We start from the raw sequence: 27,891 nt of genomic DNA, 5'->3' as shown, positions 1-27,891 counted from the left end.
TGAAAGCAATTGAAATGTATGAACAGAAAATCTGAAACCTAACCATCAAGGTGGAACATATGGAGTTGACCAGTGTTTCTTACACTGAGTTGGACTTTCAGTTACTGAAACTGAAATCAATGAAATGGAGAGATTGGTCACTCAGCTGAAATCCACACTTGTTGGAAGCAATGTGATTGTTGAACAACTATATGTGGAGGTAGAGTATGAGGGTTATTCTGTCATTCAGAAACATTCAGTTCTCTGTTACACTAGTGAAATTTGGAGTGTCTCTACTATTGTCAGTGGAGTTACTCTGGATTTAAATCAGTGTCAATTAAAGCAAATCTTGGCCATGAGCATGTTAGCATGTTTCTTCATATGTGGCAAAAAAATGGCAATTTTTATCATTTGTGTGACTGAAAGCTAAAGTTCTTGGATGCTGCTATATTAAATAAAGATACCATCTATATTATTATAATAAATATTAATTATGGGCACCCATGCCTGAAAGCTTCTGTACTCCAACAAATATAATTAAAAACTTATTAGGGTAGTGACCCAATCAATATAAAATCAAGAACCCCTTCGCAATATTCAATAAATCAGATTTTCAAATTTATCACTCACTTACCTGAGTGAATAATTGCATTTGATGGTAAGTAAAATATCATTAGTTTCTTCACTGTCTTCTTCAACATTAAACGAGTAGATTATTTATCTGGGCAGGCAAACTTTCAGGACACATCTGCAAGGCTGAAATCATTTACCGGTAACAGCTAATAATCAAGTAAGCCTTATTGGGCATTTCTGGGTGATCTTTAGCATTATGGTATATGCTGAGGGCTAAAATCACAAACATTTTCTTGTAGTTACACACATTAGCTTGAGACCGGATGTTCATACTAAAGCTTATTCTTGGGAATAGTTCCTAAATCTTGTTCTCCAGCACCTTTTTTGGAATGATAAATCCAGTCTAAAATGTTTGTGAAATAAAGTTGACTGCAATTTAAAGTGATGCTGAATTTTTATTTCTCTAGATCAAGAATCTGACTCTCATGGTAAGTGATCTGGAATCATTGGACAAAAACAATATCCTTGCAATCCATCGAGAAATTGTGCCTCTCCAGAATTGATTGAAGGAATGTGAAAAACAGAAATCAAACCACAACACCCTCCTATTTCCCACCAGGTAAGCATTCTGGGTATAAATCATATGAGAAGGGATGGGAGAAGTAGGAAGAAGACTGAGTTAAATGAAAAAACAATAAATCACAGGTCTTGGAAAATTTGCCAGATGTACTAACTTTTCAGCAATAGGCTGATGTGAAAGATGAGGGCAGGAAACAAACACTTTTACATACTCTTACTGTTTTTCAAGTGGAAAAAGTTGGAAATAGTACAAAAGTATGAGAAGTAATGTTTTGCCCTTCATCCAAACTCTCTGAGTAGTACCTCAGTACCAGCAATATTTGAAACAAATCACACATTTAGAGAAGCAGTAATAGCCATTTAATTTTTAAATGAGATCGCTGTGAGTTAAGTTCAGTAATAGATTCAATATGTCGACAGTTAAGAACAAACCATAATGCCAGAGGTAGCGATACACAATAGGGATGTAAGGCAAATGGCTCAAATTGATTTATGGAGTTGGCAGGTTGTAAGCCACTTTGCATCATCATCTGCATTGTCTTTCTTGCACTGCATTAGCTGAGGTATGAGCACCTCCAAACATAAGTATATGTGCCAAGTACTGAGGCCATGTTCTTAGCTATGCTAATTGCCATTTGCAGAGCTACAGCTCCATGCCTGCATTGTGTGCTGTATCTGGAAATGAGGTCTCAGGTCCCGTTCCTAGTCAGTAAAGCACTTAAACACGTGTTTAAATGCTTTGCTGAATCTGAGCCTGGTAGTGTGTTTCAGCAAGGGAGCAAAAACGAGAGCTACACCATCTTCTAGAAGAGTGTCCCCAGAGGAGAAAATTGATCAGGGGGAAGTTACAGTACCACAGAATGGCTGTAACCTCTGCTCTGGCCAACAGAGCCCCACAAATGGCTGGTGCTGACCAAGAAGGGGCATGATGTGAGTGGCCGAGGGGGTGGAGGGGAGGCAGCAATTCAACACAATCTTTCTGCAGCTTCTATCAGCAGGGCTCCATAGAAGCCCTGGGAAGAAATTAAATTTGCTTCCCACCCCCGGCAGTGAGGGCAGTAAGTGAATTCCTGATCCCCACATGCTTTGGCACCAGGGGTCAGGCTGGGGGAGAGAGGTGTGGGAAAAGAGATACAACAGAAGAAAGATAGTGTATTTTAATGAGTCTGCCCATGCATGACCTTGTGTCCGTGAAACTTCGCAGCTGAATTAAATGTGATTTAGGGATGGTTCTGAACTGCCACCTTCCAACCAGATTGGAGTCTAGAACTTGAAATAGCAGGAAAGCTGTTGGGTGCACACATTCAGGGTTCCTGTTTGGCCCTGGTTGTAGAGCTATCTCCTGAAACCCCACTCCTCCCCTGCTCATGACCTCCTCCCAAGCATCCCCTCATGGTCTGAGTGGTCCTGCAGCACCCTGCCATCCATCTCTCTCTCCTCTGGGCTCCACAGCTGCACTCACAACAGATCAGTCTTGCCGACCCTTCCAGCCAGGTTTTATTTATTTTCCAAGAGACAAACCAAAAGGAGAAGAACAGCATAAGGCAATTTTGTTGCTGGCCTTAGTCTCTGCTCTCTGGGTCTTTCCTCCAAGGTTATTGCCAAACTCTCTGTCTCTAGCCATCCTTGGTGCGCCTTCCTTTCTCTGCAGTTCCTGCAACTCTCTCAGCCACTTCCTCTTCTGCACCCTGCTGATCAGTAAACGAATCAGCTGATCCCTGTTCAGGTGGGTGGTCTTAGCCACGAGGGTTGGCTGAGCTCAGGCCTCCAGTCCTTATAATCCCAAGCCACCCCATGACGAGGCTATTTACAGGGACAGGCCATAATCAAAAATCTAGTCAATTTCTACATCATCTCCCTCCTTCTCTGTTTTACCAGTACAGCTAGCACCAATGCCATGCGTGTTTCTTTCTCCCATTCCATTCTTCGTGTGTTTAAATATTGCTCCTTCTGCATAGAACATCCTCACCACACAAGTTCTCAAATCCACCACTCTTTCTTTAAAAATAACAATAATTCACAATAAATAAATGACTATTCATCAAAAGAAAGAAAGAAAATCCTAGTTCTTACATATTCTGCTTTTTTTGTATGTGTCAATCTTCCTTAGATCATAGGGTCTTTGTATTAGGGAGTGTCCTTACTTCTTCTGTCTTGTAAAGCACACACTATTGACACTAAACAGATAAACAGCCTTTGTCATAAAGATTGTTCTCATCGGTAAAGTAAGCTATAAAAAATAGGAAATGCACAAAGGACTAAAAGGCTGCAAAGTGAAGCACTCTCAAGTTAGGAAATACCAGAATGAGCATTGTCTGTGCAACATTAACTCTGCAATAAATGAGGCAGGGATCCTACAGGCAACATCTGCAAATGCACAAGAGGACTGAATTAAGGGTGCCAGGGCAACACTTATTTGGACATTTGCTAATCTGAGAATGCTGAACTTTGTAACCTTTTCATCCTTTTTAAAAACCTTGACTTTGTATTTCCTAATTATTTTATTCATGAAAGCAAACTTAAGTAGCATTAAATGAAGGATTTTGTTTATTTCCTTTGTTTTTTAATAGAAAGAAAATATTTTCTATATGTGCTGTTTAAACAATGAAGCTCTTACTCATGTGTCGTTTCAGTATATATTTTATTACCATTCTTATCTTTGTGAAAATCCCAGTTTTCCCACTCAGTGTTGTGCTGATCAGAGTATTGGAAGTCATTAAATTAAACTGCATTAAAACAAAACTCATTTTATGCAACTTCAGTGTCATTGGAAGTTCTCAGCTATAACCCTGAATGTGCAAGAAGCAGATAAACAATATCCAAGAAAAAGAGCTGGAATTTTGCATCTTGTTTTCACCTAGGCCTTACTGAGGAGAGTAGCAAACGCCTGCCCTTTGCGAAGGAACACAGCACCGTACCACAGCACAAACCCCGCTGAGCGCAGCAGGGGCTGTCCTGGTTATCCAGCTCGGGCCCTGTTTCATTACAAACTTCCTGTCTGTGATGATGTTCTGGTAACAAGGGAGCAATCAGTTGTCAAAGGTAGCTGTTGCCATGGCAGCCAGGGTGCTAGTCATTCTCCCCAAGTATGAAAATGAACTGGAGGGATGGAGTGCTGAGCGGTGGGTTATCTCTGATGTCACAATGCTACTGCTCAGCCAGCACCAGGTGGCAGCAAATGTGCAGTGTGTATGAGGGGAGGAGGGGAACAGGCTTTCCCAGTGCTCCTGTTTTCCCAAATGTCCTAAAGAAGCCAACAACATAACTACAAAGAATACATATTATTGATGATTCCACCCGTATGGTAATTAGTCGCTGAAATTTGATTCAAATCCCTCATGGCATGTTTAGAAACAAGGGTTCCAAAAAAGGAGAGGCCTTGTAAAACTGAAAATTTTGATGCTCTGGTGTATTTGTAGTTGTGTTAAAATTGAATACTATGACTTTAAATTTTGTGCAGGGTTCCTGGATGTGCTTCCATGCTAGGAGGCTCAGTAGGGCAGCACACAATCGGGGCTTAGCAGCAGTCAGTCAGCAGGTACACAGTGAGTTGTGCGTCTCTGTTATAGGCAGTAGCTTACGTTCTCTCCCTCTGATTTTTGGGTTCTTAAGTGTTATTGTTCTGGCTCCTAAGAAACAAATTTGCGAGACATTGCAAACTTCCAGCAAGAGTATTTTATGTTTTTTCTACCTTCTCTTCTAGTGTGCCACAAAGCATAAAAGGCACAATCTCATAAAGAATAAAATAAAATTCTGAAGCCAAATATCCTTTTGAAACAAAAAAAATGAACCATTTTTTTTTCATAAGGTTGATCTTAGTGAAGCACTTCACTTTTCCTTTCCCTTTCACAGGGAGTAGCCTAAATTAGGTTTCCCTAAATCCATGATTGGAATAGTGAAGCAAAGCCTCACTAGAAGCCAGGCAGCTCGGAAGGAATGGTATGATCACAATACAGTAGAACCCTGTTTATCTGACCCTTTATTACCTGGTTCTCCGTATTAACCCAACAACCAGCCCACACAGGTACAGAAGTGGACAGTCTATCCTATGGTCACTAGATGGCGATGCAGCCTCACACTTTCCCATTCATCCGATTATCTGACATTTTGGTTAACCAGTCTGGCCCTGGTCCCAATTTGATGGGATAAACGGGTGATCATTTGATGCAGGTGATCTGCTGCTGGTTTTATTCCTTGTGGAAAAGTACAAATTGCAAAACTGATGGGAGGAACCTTCTGAGATGGTAGGGAGGGGTCACACTGTTTTCTGCAATGTACACAGGCCCCACAGCAGGGATGTGTGATTAATGTTCATAAGCCTTGTCAAGTAATGTCAGGCTAAGTACTGTTAGGCCTCAAACTTCCAGAAGTTGTAAGAAGCGAGTACAGTAGAATCCTGCAAGCATAAGCATAATCCATTTAGGAAGCTTTATAGACTAAAAAGGAAACTCTGTCAGGGTAGATACACACTACCCTATGGTTACTATGCTCTGCAACCAAATACCTCTATAAGCTGACTTGACCTTTGTTGAGTCTAGCAAATTGCCCACTCGTAGCCACATAGAGAAGAGATCAGCAGAGCACAGGTGCACAGTTCATAAGTTCAAAACAACCACAAATATTTGGCCACCTTGACTGGTTGACTTGTTTTGAAACATGGCCAGCAAATATCATATAAATAAGATGCAAAGGCATGTGTGTGTGTGTGTGTGTGTGTGTGTGCGTGCGTGCGTGTGTGTGTGTGTGTGTGTGTGTGTGTTGATCTAAAAGAAATAGCTCTTTGTCAAGCTCACATACACCCACTGAACCAAAGGGACTTGCACTTCACTGACTATCTGTGCCTGGCCAGTGCAGGAAATGGTGAACTGAAGGTAATGTATCTTCAAATGCAGGGTGAGATTTGAACTGAAAAGGTCTGGTTATGCTCGAGTTGGTTAATCTTACGTCTGTATTAATACTATAGGTTGAGTTTATTAGTAAATTATTTCAGTTGTTTAAAAATAGTAGTAGTAAATAGTTAATCAATATATAGTAACTATGTATGTTTTGTGCCTTGCTGGAAGTAGGTACAGTGCTAGTGAAGTTAGTTGTTTATAAATCATAGTGGCTTTACAGGTCACTGAGCCTATCTTCAGTATAAGTTACCATCAAGTTTATCATAAAAGTCAGTAAAAGTTTATAAGTTGTTAATAAGTTAATAGGTAGCTTAAAATTAGTAAACTATAGTTAATTAATGTATCAGTATTCCATATAAATTTGCATTGGTTGGGGATGGTTACAGTACACGTAAAGTCATTAGGCACATTCTGTCTGTGTTGCCTTTATAGTCATAAGTCATTAAAAACCTTTCTTGAGAAATAATTAGTTGTTTAGTTTCTCTTTTGCGGACACTACTCAACCTCGTTACATCTTTGTTGGGTGGTGGGAAGTAGCGATCACCCAGAGCCCCACTAGGGCCCTAACATGAGCCCCTCTAAGGCTCTGACGTGTGCCTCCTCCTTCTATTAATCTCCACAGGTTGCACCTTGGACTGTGCATATAATCAGGTTAAAAGTGCATCACAATAGTGAAGCCATTGTCAAGATGATATTCTGTGCAGAGGATTGTAAGACAGCCCGTTACTGATCTGAGGCCTGAATGCCATAGGGATATCCCACTCAAGAGCATTGAGGTGTGTGAAGAGGTCACCCTAACTAAAAAGACAGAGGTCATGGCTGTGCTGCAACTTCACTGGCAGGTATTACCAAGCAGGCCAGCCAGGCTCAAAAAAGTTGCCTAAAATTAACACTGTGGGATCACAACCTGCATCCTGCAAAGCATACCACAGAACGGGTACATTGCAGCAGCAAGTTCATAAGGAGATGGCAAACTTGCTGGACAGGGAATAATTAAAGAGTCAAACAGTCCCTGGGATGAGGAGATCATTTTGCTGATGTTTACAGGGAGCTCCTCACGAGTTTGGGGTCAGAATGGGAAAAAGCATGAAGGGGCCTGTTTGAAGATTTAACAAGAGAGTGATGGAGGCTGGCATCATGGGCCATCTAACTGGGAACTTTCTGTGGCCTTAGACCAGGAGTCTGCAGGTGCTGCCCCTGAAGCTCCCATTGGCTGTGGTTCCCAGCCAATGGGAGCTGCAGGGGCGGTGCTTGGGGCACGGGGAGCGTGTGGAGCCTCCTGGCTTTCCCGATGCATAGAAGCCGGATTGGGGATGTGCTGCTGCTTCTGGGAGCCACACGGAGACATGGCACTCGCTTTTTTGTCGTTCTTATCTGGACTCTGCAATTTGTCCACGTCTTTCCTGAAAAGTGGTACCCAGAACTGGATACAATACTCCAGTTGAGGCCTAATCAGTGCGGAGACGGAGTAGAGCAGAAGAGTTACTTCTTGTGTCTTGATTACAACACTCCTCTTACCTCCGTATTACAAGTGACAAACAGAGGCAAAGGGAGATGAAATCTAGGTTTTGTAAAGGTATTTAGGCTACATAAATCCCATTGATTTCAATGGGAATTAGGAAATGAAATCCCTTTAAAAAATCTAGCCCTAAGTGATTTGCTCAAGGTCACAAAGGAAGTCTGCAGTGGAGACGTAATTTAAACTCAGACCCCTCAAGTCTTAGGTGAGTGCGATAACCTCTGGACCATCCTTCCTTTCTCATGTGTGTGTCTAATGACATGTTTCTGTCTATCTAACCCCAGACATAACTATGTCTCTGTCTATCTATCCCCATAGAAAAACATCCATCTGTCTAGTGTCTACCTGTCTGTCCTCGAACTGAAGCATCTGTCTGACTATCTATCTATAAAAACACCTCTCCGTGTGCACCTCCCTTTATTTAATTGTACAGTGATTTTAGGTGGGGGCTGTGGGAACTGAGATAATAGCAGTGGCAAATGGAAATAATTACAGTCTGAGGATCTCCTCTTTATATCATCTGCTAAGTTAACCAATATAGTTCAAAAGGCAGTGGAACAAACAGGGGGAGATGCCTATATTGCAGAAATCACATATCAGTGCATAAAGGAGAAGCTTTAACACAGGTACTGGACATTGTTTTTCAAGGGAAATGGCACCTTCCTTCATTATCTGGTTCAAGTTCCATTTCCATATTGTTTTCTTCTGTAAATCACATGATAGAAACTTCTGCACATTGACTTAATGAGCGAGAACTAGCTCATATCTGCACTCCAGTACTGATCAGAAAAACCAGTCCCCATATTTACATACAGCGAGGAATAATTTTCTGGTGTATTGTCCTCCTCAGGGCATCCTTCACCTGAGGCTTCTTCCTCAGGTTGTAGATCAGGGGGTTCAACATGGGTATCACAAGGGTATCGGACACGGCCACCATTTTCTCCCAGTCCACTGAGCTGCCAGGCGAGGGTCATGAATATGTAAAGATCAGGGTCCCAAATAAGAAGGAAATGACAGTCAGGTGGGAGGCGCAGGTGGAGAAGGCTTTGTGCCTTCCTGCCATGGAGCGGATCCTCAGGATGGCAAAGATGATGTGAATGTAGGAGATGAGGATGGTGAAAATGGTGCCTATTGTTTCTATGGCTGCAAAGATAAAATACACTAGCTTATTGATATGAAAGTAAGAGCAGGAGATTTCTTGGAGTGGGCGAATATCGCAGAAGAAATGATTGAGGACAGTGAAGTGGCCGAAGGACAGACTGAATTCAGTTCACGTATGCACAGTGGCATTGACACAGGCGCATAGGGAAGAGCCAGCCACCAGCTGGAAGCCTACTCTTTTGGACAGGATGACATAATAAAGCAATGGGTTGCAGATGGCCACAAAGCGATCGTAGGCCGTCACAGCCAGGAGGCAAAGCTCATTGTTGACACAGAAGGAGAAGAGGAAAAACTGAACCACACACTCAGGGAAAGAAATGTCTTTACTCGTCACTAGGGAACTGAGCATCGCCTTGGGGGCAATCACAGAGGAGCAGACAACATTTAAGAGTGGCAAGTTGCTGAGGAAAAAGTACATGGAGCTGTGGAGTTGGGAGTCAACCCTAATCGGCGCAATCACCCCGACATTCCCTACCAGGGGGCAGAAATGAATGGCAAAGAAGAACACAAAGAGGATGTTTTGTAGCTTTCAACTGTCTGTTATTCCCTGGAAAGTGAAGCCAGTCACTGTGATGCAGTTCCCTGGAGCCATTTCTCCTGTCACTGTGCTTGGTGCCAAAGAAGAGGCAGAGGAGGGTAGGGGATAGAAGCAATGGGTACCACACAGATAAATCTGATGTCCTGTACAGACTCATTTTATCTCTTAAGATATCCCTAAATGGAAACATAATTTAGTCATAGATTCCAAAGCCTCTGCTGGGCACAATCCAAAGTGGTTGCAGAGAACTGGGGGAAAAGGTTTCTGAAAATCCAACTTTGCCATTTATCCAAGAGTTCAGAGTATGGGCTGTACGGCTTGTGCAGAAGCCCATGGTCTTTAGCAAGTTCACAAATAGAAATCAGTGCCCCTCTGTCCATTTCACCGCAGGCAGACAGGTGGGGATGGAGAGGATCAAACGCCGTTTGGATCAGTGCTCTCCATCCTAGCTCAGGCTTCGTTTGGTTTCCTTCATTCCCCCAATCCTGGTAGCTTATTCTGGGAAGTTTCTCAGGCAGCCTGAATTCTCAATGGCCTTTCAGGAGAACTGGGAGTGCAAACCTGCTAGGGCCTCCATAATAGCCAGGTCCCTACCAAATTCAGGGCTCACTTTGACTAATTTAAAAACTCTCTGGCCTTGAAATTGACCAGTGTCACCATTTCAGATGTTTCCATCTCACTTTTCATGGTATTATAACCATTGTTTATTCTCTGTTTCCTGGTCTCCTCAAGTCACAACTGGTTGTCATTCTGGAAGGTGCCTTTTAGTGAACTACAAGCAATTGGGCTTAATATAGTGCTAAGTGTGTGAAATTTCATGGCCCATGAAACAGAGGCCAGATTAGGAGATCAAATTGTTCCACAACCGACGCCTCTATGAAAAACTCAGTGTGGGGTGAGGAACAGACTCTGCTGTTTTACTGGGTAGCCTGCTTGCTCCCCAGAATCAATAATGAGCAAGTAGGGAGATCTGGCGGTGCAGCTCAAACGTCCAATCGGGCTGGCCAGGGGCAGACATCAGGCCTGCAAGGGAAAGGTGAGTGTGGCAGTGACTTCACAAAGGCCTTTGGCAGGAACTCAGCCTATTGGGCAAATACGATGAGGCGGCTGTGACCTCACAGAGCTCCCTTGACAACAGCCAGGCAGGACAGGGATGCGGGGCAGGGGGAACCTCAGAGACCCCTGTAGCCTTGCTGCAGCAAGCCTCCATCTCGCGGTCTCTCTGTGAGGACCAAGAGAGGATTGGTGGGGAGGAGATTCTTTGTGAGGTTTTTTTCATTTCTGTGTGGATTTTGTCAAAAGAAGTCATCACCTGTGTAGAAGGTAAGAAAAATAGAGGCTCTATGTACAAGATGGGGGATTCCATCCTGGGAAGCAGCGACCCTGAAAAAGGCTTGGGGTCATGGGGGATAATCAGCTGACCATAAGCTCCCAGTGGAATGCTGTGGCCAAAGTGGCAAATGTGACCCTTGGAGCGGTACATAGCAGAATCTCAGGTAGAAATAGAGAGGTTTCATATTTGCGTACTGGGCACTGGTTCAAGGACTTCTAAGAACATAAGAATGGCCATACTGGGTCAGAACAAAGGTCCATCTAGCCCAGTATCCTGTCTACTGACAGTGGCCAATGCCAGGTGCCCCAGAGGGACTGGACCTTACAGTCAATGACCAAGTGATCTCTCTGCTGCCATCCATCTCCATCCTCTGACATACAGAGTCTAGCCATTCATAGAATAATAGAATCTCAGGGTTGGAAGGGACCTCAGGAGGTCATCTAGTCCAACCCCCTGCTCAAAGCAGGACCAAACCCAACTAAATCATCCCAGCCAGGGCTTTGTCAAGCCTGACCTTAAAAACCTCTAAGGAAGGAGATTCCACCACCTCCCTAGGTAACCCATTCCAGTTCTTCATCACCCTACTAGTGAAAAAGTTTTTCCTAATGTCCAACCTAAACCTCCCCCTCTGCAACTTGAGACCATTACTCCTTGTTCTGTCGTCTTTGACCACTGAGAACAGTCTAGATCCATCCTCTTTGGAACCCCCTTTCAGGTAGTTGAAAGCAGCTATCAAATCCCCCCACAATTCTTCTCTTCTGCAGGCTAAACAATCTCAGTTCCCTCAGCCTCTCCTCATAAGTCATGTGCTCCAGCCCCCTAATCATTTCTGTTGCCCTCCGCTGGACTCTCTCCAATTTATCCACATCCTTCTTGTAGTGTGGGGCCCAAAACTGGACACAGTACTCCAAATGAGGCCTCACCAGTGCTGAGTAGAGGGGAATGATCACATCCCTTGATCTGCTGGAAATGCCCCTACTTATACAACCCAAAATGCCATTAGCCTTCTTGGCAACAAGGGCACACTGTTGACTCATATTCAGCTTTTCGTCCATCGTAACCCCTAGGTCCTTTTCTACAGAACTGCTGCCCAGCCATTCGGTCCCTAGTCTGTAACAGTGCATGGGATTCTTCCGTCCTAAGTGCAGGACTCTGCACTTGTCCTTGTTGAACCTCATCATATTTCTTTTGGCCCAATCCTCTAATTTGTCTAGGTCCCTCTGTATCCAATCCCTACCCTCCAGTGTATCAACCACTCCTCCCAGTTTAGTGTCATCTGCAAACTTGCTAAGGGTGCAGTCCACACCATCCTCCAGATCATTAATGAAGATATTGAACAAAACCGGCCCCAGCACCGACCCTTGGGGCACTCCACTTGATACCGGCTGCCAACTAGACATGGAACCATTGAACACTACCCGTTGAGCCTGACCATCTAGCCAGGTTTCTATCCACCTTACCATCCATTCATCCAGCCCATACTTCTTTAACTTGCTGGCAAGAATACTGTGGGAGACTGTATCAAAAGCTTTGCTAAAGTCCAGAAATAGCACATCCACTGCTTTCCCCTCATCCACAGAGCCGGTTATCTCATCATAGAAGGCAATTAGGTTAGTCAGGCATGACTTGCCCTTGGTGAATCCATGCTGACTGTTCCTGATCACTTTCCTCTCCTTTAAGTGGTTCAGAATTGATTCCTTGAGGACCTGTTCCATGATTTTTCCAGGGACTGAGGTGAGACTGACTGGCCTGTAGTTCCCTGGATCTTCCTTCTTCCCTTTTTTAAAGATGGGCACTACATTAGCTTTTTTCCAGTCATCTGGGACCTCCCCCGATCACCATGATTTTTCAAAGATAATGGCCAATGGCTCTGCAATCTCATTGGCCAACTTCTTTAGCACCCTCGGATGCAGTGCATCTGGCCCCATGCACTTGTGCACGTCCAGCTTTTCTAAATAGTCCCGAACTACTTCTTTCTCCACAGAGAGCTGGTCACCTCCTCCCCATACCGTGCTGCAGAGTGCAGCTGTCTGGGAGCTGACCTTATCTGTGAAGACAGAGGCAAAAAAAGCATTGAGTATACTAGCTTTCTCCACATCCTCTGTCACTAGATTCCCTCCCTCATTCAGCAAGGGGCCCACACTTTCCTTGACTTTCTTCTTGTTGCTAACATACCTGAAGAAACCCTTCTTGTTACTCCTAACATCTCCGGCTAGCTGCAATTCCAAGTGTGATTTGGCCTTCCTAATTTCACTCCTGCATGCCTGAGCAATACTTTTATTCTCCTCCCTGGTTATTTGTCCAATCTTCCACTTCTTGTAAGCTGTTTTTGTGTGTTTAAGACGAGCAAGGATTTCACTGTTAAGCCAAGCTGGTCGCCTGCCATATTTACTTTTCTTCCTACACATCGGGATGGTTTGTTCCTGCAACCTCAATAAGTATTCTTTAAAATACAGCCAGCTTTCCTCGACTCCTTTCCTCATCATGTTATTCTCCCAGGGGACCTTGCCCATCAGTTCCCTGAGGGAGTCGAAGTCTGCTTTTCTGAAGTCCAGGATCTCTGTTCTACTGCTGTCCTTTCTTCCTTGTGTCAGGATCCTGAACTCGACCATCTCATGGTCACTGCCTCCCAGGTTCCCATCCACTATTGCTTCCTCTACTATTTCTTCCCTGTTTGTGAGAAGCAGGTCAAGAAGAGCTTTACCCCTAGTTGGTTCCTCCAGCACTTGAACCAGGAAATTGTCCCCTATACTTTCCAGAAACTTCCTGGATTGTCTGTGCACTGCTGTATTGCTCTCCCAGCAGACATCGGGGTGATTAAAGTCACCCATGAGAACCAGGGCCTGTGATCTAGCAACTTCTGTTAGTTGCTGGAAGAAAGCCTCGTCCACCTCATCCCCCTGGTCTGGTGGTCTGTAGCAGACTCCCACCACGACATTACCCTTGTTGTTCATACTTCTAAATTTAATCCAGAGACTCTCAGGTATTTCTGCAGTTTCATACTGGAGTTCTGAGCAGTCATACTGCTCTCTTACATACAACGCAACTCCCCCACCTTTTCTGCCCTGCTTATCCTTCCTGAACAGTTTATATCCATCCATGACAGTACTCCAATCATGTGAGTTAACCCACCAAGTCTCTGTTATTCCAATTACATCATAATTCCTTGACTGTGCCAGGACTTCTAGTTCTCCCTGCTTGTTCCCCAGGCTTCTTGCATTTGTGTATAGGCATGTAAGATAACTCACTGATCGTCCTGGTGTCCCAGTATGGGGCAGGAGCCCTCCCCTCTTGCACTCACCTACTTGTGCTTTCTCCTGATATCCCACTTCCCCACTTACCTCGGGGCTGTGGTCTCCTTCCCCCGGTGAACCTAGTTTAAAGCCCTCCTCACTAGGTTAGCCAGCCTGCTTGCAAAGATGCTCTTCCCTCTCTTCGTGAGGTGGAGCCTGTCTCTGCCTAGCACTCCTTCTTCTTGGAAGACCATCCCATGGTCAAAGAATCCAAACCCTTCTCTCCGACACCATCTGCGTAGTCATTCCTTGATTTCCACAATTCGACGGTCTCTACCCTGGCCTTCTCCTGCCACAGGGAGGATAGATGAGAACACCACTTGCACCTCAAACTCCTTTATCCTTCTTCCCAGAGCCACGTAGTCTGCAGTGATATGCTCAAGGTCATTCTTGGCAGTATCATTGGTGCCCACGTGGAGAAGCAGGAAGGGGTAGCGATCTGAGGGCTTGATGAGTCTCAGCAGTCTCTCCGTCACATCATGAATTCTAGCCCCTGGCAAGCAGCTCACCTCTCGGTTTTCCTGGTCAGGGCGGCATATAGATGACTCAGTCCCCCTGAGGAGAGAGTCCCCAACCACCACCACCCTCCTCCTCCGCCTCTTGGGAGTGGTGGTCGTGGAACCCCCATCCCTAGGACGGTGCATCTCATGCCTTCCAATCAGTGGAGTCTCCTTCTGCTCTGTTCCCTCAGATGTATCATCCACTCCATTCTCTGCACTAGTACCTGTGGAGAGAACATGAAAACGGTTGCTCACCTGCATCTGTGTTTCTGGTGCATGGACATTTCTGGTACTTAACCACCATGAATTTATCCAGTTCTCTTTTAAATGCTGTTATAGTGCTAGCCTTCACAACCTCCTCAGGTAAGGAGTTGACTGTGCGCCTTGTGAAGAAGAACTTCCTTTTATTTGTTTTAAACCTGCTGCCTAATCCCCCTGCACCCTAATCCTCTGCCCCAGCCCTGAGCCCCCCCGCAGCATGAACCCCTCATCCTCAGCCCCACAGCCATCACCCCACACCTCAACCCTCTGCCCTAGCCCTGAGCCCCCTCCTGCATCATGAATTCCTCATCCTCAGCCCCACAGCCCTCACCCTGCACTCCCTCCTATCCCCAAACTCCCTCCCAGAGCGTGCACCCCCTCCCAGAGTATGCACTCCCTCTCCCTTCCTACACCCCCACCCCCAGCCCAGAGCCTACACCCAAACTCCGTCCCAAAGCCTGCACCCCTCACCCCCTCCTGCACACCCACCCCCTGCCCCAGCCCGGAGCCTGCACCCAGCACCCAAACTCCCTCCCAGAGCCTGCACCCCTCACCCCTTCCTACATCCCCACCCCCAGCCCAGAGCCTGCACCCAAACTCCATCCCAAAGCCTGCACCCCTCCTGCACCCTAATCCCCAGCCCAGGACCTGCACCCCATACCTCCCCCAGAAACCCCGCCCAGAGCCTTAGGTAGGTGGGGGCAGAGTTTGGGGGGGCGGAGATGGGGGGCGGGTTCTGGCACCACCAACATTTCTACAAACTTGCCACCCATGATTATACTTTCTCCTTCCTTCCCTGGTGCAGAGACACCCAGTGCCCAGCTGGAGTGAGTTAAGGAGGAGGAGGAGGAGTGGGTTTAGGAGTAGGAAAAGGAGAAGCGGGTGAGGAGGAGGAAGAGGAGGAGGATGTGTCCCCTGAACAAGACACCATCAGAGTCATCCAGCAGCACCTCCAGGGCAGAGATGAGGTACAAAAATCCCCAGCTGTGCTGCCACCGAGTCTGTCCTGCTCCTTGTTCCATCCCCACCCAGGCAGGGGGTCTTGTACCAGAGAATCCCTCGCCCGCAATTGGGGGACACATCTCCTCTGTTATCTGGCATCCCAAAGTGGGGACATTTGTCCCACACAGGCCAAGGTGTCCTCTTTCCGCAGACACTGTCCAAGTTACAACCCCTGTCTGTGCAGGGCGACACTGGTTTCGGGAAGGGGCGGCTTTCCTATCCAACCCCATGGAGGTCTTGTGCCCTAGAGCTGGTTTGGGTTGGGCGGGAGGTCCCAATGTAACAGGCTCTCTCTCTCCCCCCCACTCCTAGTTGGTGGAGGACAGGGCCAAACAGCTCCACTTCCTCCAAGCTGTCCCAAGTCTGTGCGTCTCGGCACAGCAGCAGGGGTGGGACACCCTGGAACCCCACTTTTCAAAAGCAGCCCTTGTGGAGAGCATTGCGGTGAGTGAGACCCCCATGCCCGGCCTCTGGGGCAAGGGATACAGATATGGGAGGAAGAGTTAGTGGGGCCGGAGTGGGAAGCTGAGGACAGGGGTTCCTGGGGCTGAAGTCTGGGGGACAGGGAAGGGGATAATTGTGACACTGATCAGGAGCTGGCAGTGGGGGAATTGTAAGACTAAAGGGGAGGGGAGGGAGGAATTGGGTGGCCCAGCTGGTTAGAGGTGGGGGTGACACTGGCTGTTTCTGCAGAGCACTTTGGCCTCCTCCCTGGGAAGTGCCTGTGGGTGTGCAGGACCTGAGTCTCACACACAGTTTTGTTTCCTTGAAGTCTCCCAGGAGCTGATTGAAAATCTTCCCGTGGTATCCGAGCTAAGCTCCATCATGTCCAGCTCCACGGCCGCGGTTTACAATCTCAGGTACCAGGACCCCCCCCATCCTCCTGCCCTAATCCTGGCGCTGATTGGGCCCAGAGCCGGGAGTCACAGATCCTCCTCCAGCTAGGTTACCCCCAGCTGCGGCTGTTCCCATCCCTCAGCAGAGGAGGCGGGAATGTCAGGTGCTTGTACCAGGTGCCCAAAGCACTGCAGGGCCTGTGCTCTCTGGGACAGCCTTGAACAGCCCCCCCTTCGCATGTCCTGAATCTCTCACTCCCTGCCACACGTACTGCTCTGCCTCCCTGTGGGGGAAGGGCCAGGGGGAGTGGCCATAGAGCCCACAGCACTGAGAGAAACCAAAGCCGAGTACCTCACTCTCAACACCATGCCGCACCCCAACCCCTGGAGCTGGGGCCAGGCAAGATACTGGTTTGGAAGAATCAGGCTGTCCGGGCTGTGGGGCTGGCCCAGAAATGAGAGCATCCGCAGAACCAGGGGTTATGCTCAATAGGCATTGCAGTCTGGGAGGGGTGGCTTGACATGGAGCCCCTCCCCTGTCATCACTGCTCAGACCTTCTCATGGCCCTGTGTCATCTCTGATGCAGCGAATGTCTGACCATCCCTCACCTGGGGCCCAATCCACCCACCTGGTAGCTGAACCCTTCCCAGCCAGGAATGAAACTCCCCCCTAACGCACTGGGGCAGGGGAGGATCCTCCCCATCTGGCAGGTGGGAACTGAGATGTAGGGGAAGGGCTGTGGTCCTGGTCACACAATCCTGGGCGTAGATCTGGGAAGTGGACTGGGTCTCAGACTAGAGCCTTTCCCCCAGGGGCACCTTTGCTTTCTGCCCTTTATTCTCCCGTCCGGCTAGGGGGTCTGTGAGAGTGAAATGAACAGGGAGGGTGATGGCATCCTGGCACATAGCCTGGATGGGAGCTCCCCTTGGCTTGGACCCCAGGGTCAGAGAAATCTTTGTCATCCAACTGTCCTTCTTTTATTCCTAGGAAGGGAGTCCCACAATTAGGGGTCTCTAGGGCTCCAGTAAGTCATCCTCGTTCCCACCCGCATGTACCACCCTGCCCTGCCCTGCCCTCTGGTTTCTTCACTGTTGACTCTGGCTTAACTCTTGGCTCCAGTCTCTGGCTTTGACTTTGGCGTGACCCTTCTTGGCTCCAGATTTTGGTTATGAACCCTGGGTCAGTATTCTCCTTCCCTTTCTCTAGCCTCACTCCAGGCCCTACACCCACCCGCTCCAGCATTGTCTCTTCCTCCTGATCTTCCCCAACCCCTCGGATTTTGACTACTCGGATTTGACCTTTGGCCTGTATCTGAACTTTGGCTTGCCGTGAACTTGGCTGATCTTTGGTCTGATCATCTGGCTTTGATCTCTGGCTTAGACTTAGACACTGGCTCTGGTATTGCCTAGACATATTCAACAATTCTTGACTCGGACACCCTGCAGTAGTATAAGCGTCCTACCATCAGTCAAACCCTAACCCTGCCACATGACCCCTTAGTCCCTCCCACTTGTCACTGGAAGTCCCGTCCTGTGGGGGGTATTACTTCCGGGGTCAAGGTGGCCACATGACCGGAAGCAAGTTGTGTCATGTGCCCCTTCTACGAACTCCTCCCACTGCCCTCTACCAATTAGGATGGGTTTTGCCCCAATAGGACTACCCCAAAAGGAGATTTTGACCAATCAGGGCAAGTTCTGGGGCAGGGTGACCCGTCCGAAAGTGGGCCGTATGACCCCACTAAGAACTGATCCCAAGGCCCTCTGCCAATCAGAGTGCAGCACTATTACCCCATAAGTCCCAGCACCAGACAGAGGAGGCCATCTCTTACCAAGCACACGTGTTTTAGAAATCATGGAAAGGCTGCTGAGAGGGAACATGGACTCCTTCATCACCCCTGTGAGAACTTTGGACTTTGTCCTAGCCACGACAGTCTTTGACCATCCATAGAGAAAGGTCTACATCAGCGACAGTCCCGAGGAGGAGGAGGGAGTGACCAAGGGGAGTCTTTTGGCCCAGGCATTGATGGATACGCTGGAACCCAAGTCCAAAACCCAAATGCTTGTGAGACACCCTGATGAGCATGGTGGCCTCTCTTTGTTCACCCCCTTAGAGGTGGAATGCAACTGTGGCTTGGGGGAGTCACTGGCGAACAAGGTGAACACAGGTAAATGAATGATTAAGAAGTGACCGTCGAGGTTGTGGAGTGTTCCAATAGATCTCTGTTGGCCGCATTGCCCGTGATGGAAGATGGTACATTTAGTTCTGCCATGACATTCATAAACACATCCCATCTTTTAGGTACATGTCTGCTAGGAACAGAGCGTGTCTGGGTGACGGCCAGTGATGAGCTGCCAAAATATTAACAACTGGCTCCCTCCTCCTCACCTCATGAGGGGGTCGTGCCCCATCCAACCCCCCATGTTTTTTGACACCCTCCCCCCGGGACTCCTGACCCATCCCCCCCGCTTCCCTGTCCCCTGACTGCCCTTTGCAGCCCCATCCAACCCCTCCTCTCATTCTTGATGGCCCCCCAGGACCCCTGCCCCATCCAACCACCCCTTCTCTCTCTGTCCTTAAGTGCCCCCACCACCTCATCCAACCCCTGCTCCTTCCTGATTGCCCCCCGGGATCCTTGCCCCCATTCAATCCCCCTGTTCCCTGCCCTCTGACTGCCCTAACCCCTATCAACCCCTCCACAACCCACCGAACACCTCCTCCCTACTCCCTGCCCCCTTACCACACTGCCTGGGGCCAGGACCGGGTCCGCTCTGCCGGGCCGGCACCAGGGCTGGAGCCGGAGCCGCGGGGCCCGACTCCCGGGCCGGGCTGGCACCGGGGCCAGGGCTGGGCCGGCACCAGGGCTGGAGCCACCGCCACAGCCGGGGGGCCCGACTCCCTGGGCCGGGCTGGCACCGGGGCCAGGGCCGCAGCCGCAGCCACGGGGCCCGAGTCCCTGGGCCGGGCCGGCACCGGGGCCGGAGCCGCAGCCACGGGGCCCGACTCCCCGGGCTGGGCCGGTACCGGAGCCGCAGCTGCGGGGCCCGACTCCCCGGGCTGGAGGGACAGCCGCAGCCGTAGGGCCCGACTCCCCGGGCCGGAGCCGCAGCCGTGGGGCCCGACACCCCGGGCCGGACTGGGGCCGGAGCCGTGGGGGCACGCAGCTGGGACCAGCCTGAGCTGGGGGTGCTTGGCTGGGACTGGGCTGGGGCGCTCGGCCGGGGCCAGGGGAAGCTGTCCCGCCCCCTCCCCCACATGCCCGGCTTACCTGCCTGCTGCTTTTTTCAGGCTTCCCGCGAACATTTGATTCGTGGGAAGCAGGGGAAGGTGAGGAGAAGAAGGGCGGAGCATTCAGGGGAGAGGGGGAGGTGAGCTGGGGCCGGGGGCTGGGTGGACAGCTGCCCAAGCCTTTGTTAAATTTAAAGCTTTTAGAACCGGTTGTCCTGGAACAACCGGTTCTAAAAAACTTCTAAATTAACAACCGATTCTTCTTGAACCGGTGCGAACCAACTGGAGCTCACCACTGGTGACGGCCCTGACTAAGTTGAGCATGTTAGAACCATTAACTACAGAGCCTTTGTACACAAAAGCCCCTTTCTCATTCCATGAAGAGATATTTTTATCCTGGCCCAGCTTCTTTAGCAATACTAATGCATTTTTCTTATAACGCTTATTCACATTATCCAACACCTCCTGAGCAACAGAGTCTGAGGTCTTTGGTGTTTCTGGGGGTTTGGCAGTTACATTCTGTTCCTGTTCTGGTAGAAACAGACTTATTTTCACTTTTTCTGCATCGCTCTGCTTCATGTACATTAGGTACCTTTGAAGCATGGCACTGTAAAGTTTAGCCTTTTAGTATTCAGCTAAATCAGTTCTTTGAAGAACAGACTTCATTTCTGCATCCAGTAAGCGAGTTGCAGTCATTCATTAGCCCCCACGAGGATACAGAGGTCACCAGTGTTCTGAACGAAGTGTCATATTTTTCCCAATTCTTTTCAGAATGCCGTTCTTTTAGCCCCCCCCCCCGAGGATACAGCATCCATCAGTTTTCTGAATGAAGCATCAAACTCTTCCCAAATACTAGAAAAGGGAAGCTGTGATGAGCTTATGGTTTTGGGAGAATGGTTTGTCAGTCCTTGGTTTTTTATTCACAACCCCTAGAGTGCATGCTCCAGGTTTGTGAATGTGTGTGGTTTTGCACATGTTCAGAGCCCCTAGTGTGTGGGCTCTGGGTTTGTGAATGTGGGCGTTTTCGCTCACATTTTTCTCTGGGTTTGGTGTGGCAGTGGCCGCTGAGGAACTGGAGTTGTAGTTGTGTGGTTGTTTATTTTTTTACTAGAGTCTTGGTTTGACGTATATGAGATTTGAACTGCCCGGATGCTTCATCTGTACTCTTGTGCTGTTTTGTGTTGTTAAAGAACTCAAAGCAACTTCCTGGTTCTTTGGCGGTTCTGGAGGAGGTGTCCTTGTAGCTCTGACTACAGCATTGTCAGAAAAGTTGCCCATGCCTCTGGGGGAGTGGGGGGGACCATTTTACAAAACTGAACTTTACCATTTTTCTCACCCACACCTTTGTATTTACTTAAAATACAAAACCTCATAGAACAACCAAACCAATAAGCAAAATATATTTACTGGACTTCATCCATCCATGAGTCACTGAGGCTGGTGAATTTTCCTTTTCAGCTGTCTCTTTCCTTTTTCTTTTGAGCTTGTTTTCCCTCTGGTCTAAGGATCTTTCCTGTTTTGACCGTACTGTGGAGCAAACAACATTATTATAAAACACATGAAACCATCTTGTAAACTTAAAAACTAAATATTCATTAGGGTGTTTTTCTATTTAAAAAGTCATAGCTTTAAAACAAATAATCCATTTCAGGCTGTACAGCAAACACAGGTTTTGAGTTTATTTCTACCACTTAAAAAACAAAACAAAAAACACAAACTCACATTTTTTTTAAATACATCTCATTTTGCAGAATAAAAAATCAAACTGCTTTTAAAATTCATTTAAAACCACATTTTGCACAGTACAAAACCCTGTTGTTTTGAAACAAACAAAATACTTTAAAAAAATCTACACCTATACCTGCACAGACCTCTCTCACACACAAAACAGCAGCTTTATAAAACACACCAAACCAAGTATGCAGCCATATACTTTTCAATAACTCCCCCATGCATTTAAAAGCCAGTTGCAAAAAAGTTCCCTTTCACTATGGGGTAACTAGAGCATGTGCAACCTCTGCACTGATTTGATATCATTAGCTGTTGCTCTGAATTGATCAATTAATAGAAACATAAAACTCAGGTCTTGGCAGGTAAACATTACTTCACCTCTAAGAGGGAGCAATATCTAGTGGTTAAAGCATCTGACTTTGAGTTAGGAAATGTTGGTTTGAGTCTTGGCACTGCCATTCACTTGCTGTGTGACTGTGCAGGTCACTTAGAATCGTAGTTTCATAGAACTTAAGATCAGAAGGGACCACTATGATCATCTAGTCTGACCTCCTGCAAGATGCAGGCCACAAAAGCTGACCCACCCACTCCTGAAATAATTCTCTCCCTTGACTCAGATGTTGAAGTCCCCAAATCCTGATTTAAAGACTTCAAGTAGCAGATAATCCTCCAGCAAGCGACCCCTGCCCCATGCTGCGGAGGAAGGCGAAAAACCTCCAGGGCCACTGCCAATCTACCCTGGAGGAAAATTCCTTCCCGACCCCAAATATGGCAATCAGCTGAACCCCGAGCATGTGGGCAAGACTTTCCAGCCAGACACTCAGGAAAAAGACTTTCAATATCCCAACATTGACCCTCAGTACTAATTACCAGTGGTCGCACTTTATTGACCTATTGACTAAATCACATTATCCTATCAAACCATTCCCTCCATAAACTTATCAAGCTTAATCTTAAAGCCAGAGAGGTCCTTCACCCCCACTGTTTCCCTCGGTAGGCTGTTCCAGAATTTCACTCCCCTGATGGTTAGAAACCTTCGTCTAATTTCAAGCCTAAACTTCCCGACTGCCAATTTATATCCATTTGTTCTCGTGTCCGCATTAGTACTGAGCTGAAATAATTCCTCTCCCTCCCTGGTATTTATCCCTCTGATATATTTAAAGAGAGCAATCATATCTCCTCTCAACCTTCTTTTGGTTAAGGAAAACAAACCGAGCTCCTCAAGTCTCCTTTCATACGACAGGCTTTCCATTCCTCGGATCATTCTAGTGGCCCTTCTTTGTACCTGTTCCAGTTTGAATTCATCCTTCTTAAACATGGGAGACCAAAACTGCACACAGTACTCCAAATGAGGTCTCACCAACGCCTTGTATAACGGGACTAGCACCTCCTTATCTCTACTAGAAATACCTCGCCTAATGCATCCCAAGACCGCATTAGCTTTTTTAACGGCCACATCACATTGCCGACTCATAGTCATCCTGTGATCAACCAGGACTCCGAGGTCCTTCTTCTCGTCAGTTACTTCCAACTGGTGCGTCCCCAGCTTATAACTAAAATTCCTGTTAGTCATCCCTAAATGCATAACCTTACACTTCTCACTATTGAATTTCATCCTATTACTAATACTCCAGTTTACAAGGTCATCCAAATCTCCCTGGAGGATATCCCGGTCCTTCTCTGAATTGGCAATACCTCCCAACTTCGTGTCATCCGCAAACTTTATCAGCCCACTCCTACTTTTGGTTCCGAGGTCAGTGATAAATAGATTGAATAAGATCGGACCCAAAACCGAACCTTGAAGAACTCCACTGGTAACCTCCCTCCAACCCGACAGTTCACCTTTCAATACGACCCGCTGCAGTCTCCCCTTTAACCAGGTCCTTATCCACCTCTGGATTTTCATTTCGATCCCCATCTTTTCCAATTTAACCAGTAATTCTTCATGCGGTACCGTATCAAACACCTTACTGAAATCAAGATATATTAGATCCACCGCATTTCCCTTGTCTAAAAAATCTGTTACTTTCTCAAAGAAGGAGATCAGGTTGGTTTGGCACGATCTACCTTTCGTAAAACCATGTTGTAATTTGTCCCAATTGCCATTGACCTCAAGGTCCGTAACTACTCTCTCCTTTAATATTTTTTCCATGACTTTACATGCTACAGATGTTAAACTAACAGGCCTGTAGTTACCCGGGTCACTTTTTTTCCCCTTCTTGAATATAGGAACTATATTAGCTAATCTCCAGTCAAACGGTACAACCCCCGAGTTTAGAGATTTATTAAAAATCATCGCTAATGGGCTTGCAATTTCACTCGCCAATTCCCTTAATATTCTAGGATGAAGATTATCCGGGCCACCTGATTTACTACCATTAAGCTGTTCAAGTTTGGCTTCTACCTCGGATACTGTAATTTCCAACCCCGCACCTTCATTCCCATCAGTCACTCTGCCACTATTCCTAAACCCTTCATTAGCCTCATTAAAGACCGAGGCAAAATATTCGTTTAGATATTGTGCCATGCCTAGCTTATCCTTAATCTCCACTCCGTTTACAGTTTTAAGCGGTCCCACTTCTTCTTTTTTGGTTTTCTTCCTATTTATATGGCTAAAAACCTTTTACTATTAGTTTTAATTCCCTTACAAGGTCAATCTCTACCCGGCTTTTGGCCTTTCTCACTGCATCCCTACACCCTCTGACCTCAATAAGGTAGGTTTCTTTGCTGATCCCTCCCATCTTCCACTCCTTGTACTCTTTCTGTTTTTTCTTAATCACCCCTCTGAGACGCTTGCTCATCCAGCTCGGTCTAAAACTGCTACCTACGGACCGTTTTCCCTTTCTCGGGATACAGGCCTCTGACAGCTCCTGCAACTTCAACCTGAAATAATCCCAGGCATCTTCCGCCTTTAGATCCCTAAATATGTTAGTCCAATCCACTTCCCTAACTAGTCGCCTTAATTTAGTAAAGTTAGCCCTTTTGAAATCATAAACCTTAGTCTCAGATGCAATTTTGTTTATCCTTCCATTTATTTTGAACCGAATTAGCTCATGATCACTCGAGCCAAGGTTGTCCCCTACAACCATTTCCTCAACAAGGTCCTCACTACTCACCAAAACCAAATCTAAAATGGCATCCCCCCTCATCGGTTCTGCAACTACTTGATGAAGGAATTCATCAGCTATCACGTCTAGGAAAAGCTGAGCCCTAATATTATTACTAGCATTTGTTCCCCAATCTATATCCGGAAGTTAAAGTCTCCCATGATCATACAGTTCTTATTGGTATTTACCTCCTTAAAAACATTAAAGAGTTCTCTATCCATATCCAGGGTAGATCCTGGCGGTCTATAGCACACCCCAATCACTATCCCAGGGGAGGCTCTAGTAGTTTTCTTCCCTAATGTGACTATTGCCCAAACAGACTCCGTATTATCCATTCCATTACTAGTTATTTAATTACAGTTTACCTCATTATTGACATACAATGCTACTCCCCCACCTTTACCTTTGTTTTGGTCTTTCCTAAACAGCACATACCCTTCCATACCTTTACTCCAGTCATGACTACCGTTCCACCATGTTTCGGTTATTCCTATGATATCCGGTTTCAATTCTCGGACCAGGAGTTCCAATTCCTCCATTTTGTTACCTAGGCTTCTCGCATTGGTGAACAAACATCCTAATTTTTGCTGTTTGGCTTCTCTCACCTTTGTTACCCAATTTGGTAGGGACACAGTACCACCAGTATGACCTATTGGTCTAGTATCCATCCCCCCATCTTCCTTACGTCCAAACCCCTCCCTCTGGCTATATCTGTTCTTATCCTGTTGTCCTCCCTCTCAATGTTTAAATTAGGCGTGGAGAGTGCCTGGACATCTCCCAACTGTCTCCCCCCAATTCCTAGTTTAAAGCTCTTTTGATCAGATTAGCCAGCCTCCCTCCTAGAAGTCTAATTCCTTCCCTACTCAGGTGGAGCCCATCCTGTGAGAACAGTTCTCTGTCCCCGAAATCCTCCCAGTGCCCATACATCCCAAAGCCCTCCTTATAGCACCACTCCCTGAGCCAACTATTTATCATCACAATCCTGTCACCCCTTTGTCACCCTTCCCTAGGGACAGGTAGAATCCCACTGAAGATCACCTGAGCCTCAAATTCCTTGAGCGTCTTACCCAGCCTGGCATAGTATCCCTTGATTCTCTCCAGCGAGAGATGTCTGTGTCTCAGATGACCATGCTTTTAAAGGGAAAAAACTGGCACACATTCATAGGGACATCTTTTAGGGCTGCAAAGAGTCAGACAAAGGATACTTTTATTTGTAAGTGTGCTGATGTTACCACTGCCAGCATCTGACCCAGGAGACCTGTGTATTTTGAAGTGGAGGATTTTTCCAATACTTTAGTGTTCTGCATTGAACAAGTGTCATCAACAGTTGTTCTGAGCAAAGGAACAGCTTTGATAGTGTTTGCTTTCAATTCAAGTTCTCTTCATTCCAGACATTGTTCATTACACTGAAAACTCTTTCCACGGGCTGTTTGTTCTCAGTAAACAGTGGAAATTCTACTCAGCATAGCAATGCATCTTGAACAAGCATTGTGTAGCTATAAAAAAAACAAATATTTTGGCTGATGAAATGAAAAAAAACCCAACAGGATATTTCAATTATCCTGGGGCATCATAAGAAAAACCAAGACTATCCTGGTTGAAATAGGTTGTATCGTTACTTTATAGTTACTTTACATGTAAATTGTGGATATTTACTTCTACCTTACAGAGCTGTTATAAGGCTATGCTCAGAAGCGCCGGTGCCCCCGACAGATACCCCAAAATACCGATGACGACCGCCTAGGCGGTCGCCACTCCCTAAATGTCTAGGTCACCTAATGGGTTGTGCCAGCCCTGGCTCTGCTCATTAATATCTGAATTGCATTGAGAGCCTCAGATGGAAGGCACTCTGAAGTATCATTTTAAAGTGGTGATTTTGACAGTAGCTTGCTAATCTGAGATGAGCCTCTAGAACTAGTGCTGCTAATTCTCCCTCCACCTTCTCGTTTCCCATATTTCCAGAACTGTGCTCCACTGCAGGAGAAAATGACCTAAAATGCTTCTGAAATTGTATTTTCTATGTGATTTCCCAGCCCAGCAGAGTGGAAAGCATAGAATAGGTAGAAACAGAAAACTGGTCACTTATCTGAAACAGAAGCTAATCACTTATTTACTGCAAGTGAGTACCAACTAAAAACTGAGATCTCTAAAATGTGTTGCTGAAGTGTTGGCTGTTTTTTTTCAGTATGATCCCAGTTCTAGTGGTATGACCACTGTATTTCAGTCAGACTGGAACCGCTACAGAACTGAAATCCATGTGCTGTTTACATGGTGCAAGGAAAATCTTTGACAAAAATATGTATATTTTTCTGTTCTTGCAACAATGCTAATTCTTATAAAGCGCATACACTAAAGCCTCTCTCCTAATCATGCCATTTGAAAAGCCTGCATGTTCTCTTTGCTTACAGGCAGCTGTGGTCATGGTGGAATTGTGAATATCAGCCAGCCCTATGTTGTACAGCTGAACTGGAGAGGATTTTCCTTCAAATATGGTTCCTGGGGTAGGGATTGCTTTCTTCGGACTCCTCAGAAGGACCTATACTGGGTTGCACCTTTGAACACAGATGGGAGACTCTTAGAATATTACAGACTTCATAATTCCTACAAAGATTTGCTGCTATTAAAAATGCTAGAGAGTTAAAAATTCAATATGGGGAAGGCAGTGGCACTGCAGTTTACAATAACTTCATGTATTACAATGTATATAATTCAAGCAAGCTCGATTTAAACAGAAACACATTGTCTGTGAGGAAAACTCTGCTGAATGCTGCTTATGGTAACCGTTTCTCTTATGCTGGTGTTGGGTGGCAAGATATGGACTTTGCAGTGGATGAAAGTGGATTGTGGGTAATTTATTCAACCGAGGACAACACAGGGAACATTATGATTAGCAAACTCAACGAGACCACACTTGATGTGCTCCATACTTGGAATACAAGGCAGTACAAGCCGTCCATTTCCAACACTTGATCATATGTGGTGTTCTATATGCCACAAGACCTGTCAACACTCGGAAAGAGGAAATATTTTACACATACAACACAAACACTGAACAGGAAGATAAAATTAGCATAATTATGGATAAAATGTTAGAAACAATTCAAAGTATCAACTATAATCCCTCAGACCAAGTCCTGTACATTTACAATGATGGCTACCTTGCTAAATACAATCTCATTTTTCAACCTGTGTTACACTGATATGAATATACACAATTAGAGATCACAGAAAGTCCGATTTTATATCTCTTTGGACAATGTGAAAGTTAAAGTAGCCCTAATCCTACCAAGAGTAGCTCCAGGTCATAAGGTTTATTACCATGAGCTGTCCCATTGAAGGATAGTAAGCTCTATGCCTG

At 46.5% G+C, this 27,891-nt stretch overlaps 1 pseudogene; it reads left to right on the top strand.

Annotated features, from left to right (window-relative positions):
- Positions 1–44: 44 nt before the first annotated feature.
- Positions 45–27,891, top strand: LOC120404179 (annotated as a pseudogene).

This window comes from Mauremys reevesii, linkage group 1, assembly GCF_016161935.1.
Source record: "Mauremys reevesii isolate NIE-2019 linkage group 1, ASM1616193v1, whole genome shotgun sequence".
Lineage (NCBI taxonomy): Eukaryota > Metazoa > Chordata > Testudines > Geoemydidae > Mauremys > Mauremys reevesii.
The sequence above is the reverse complement of the archived record's forward strand: the minus strand, read 5'-3'. Positions and strand labels throughout refer to the sequence as shown.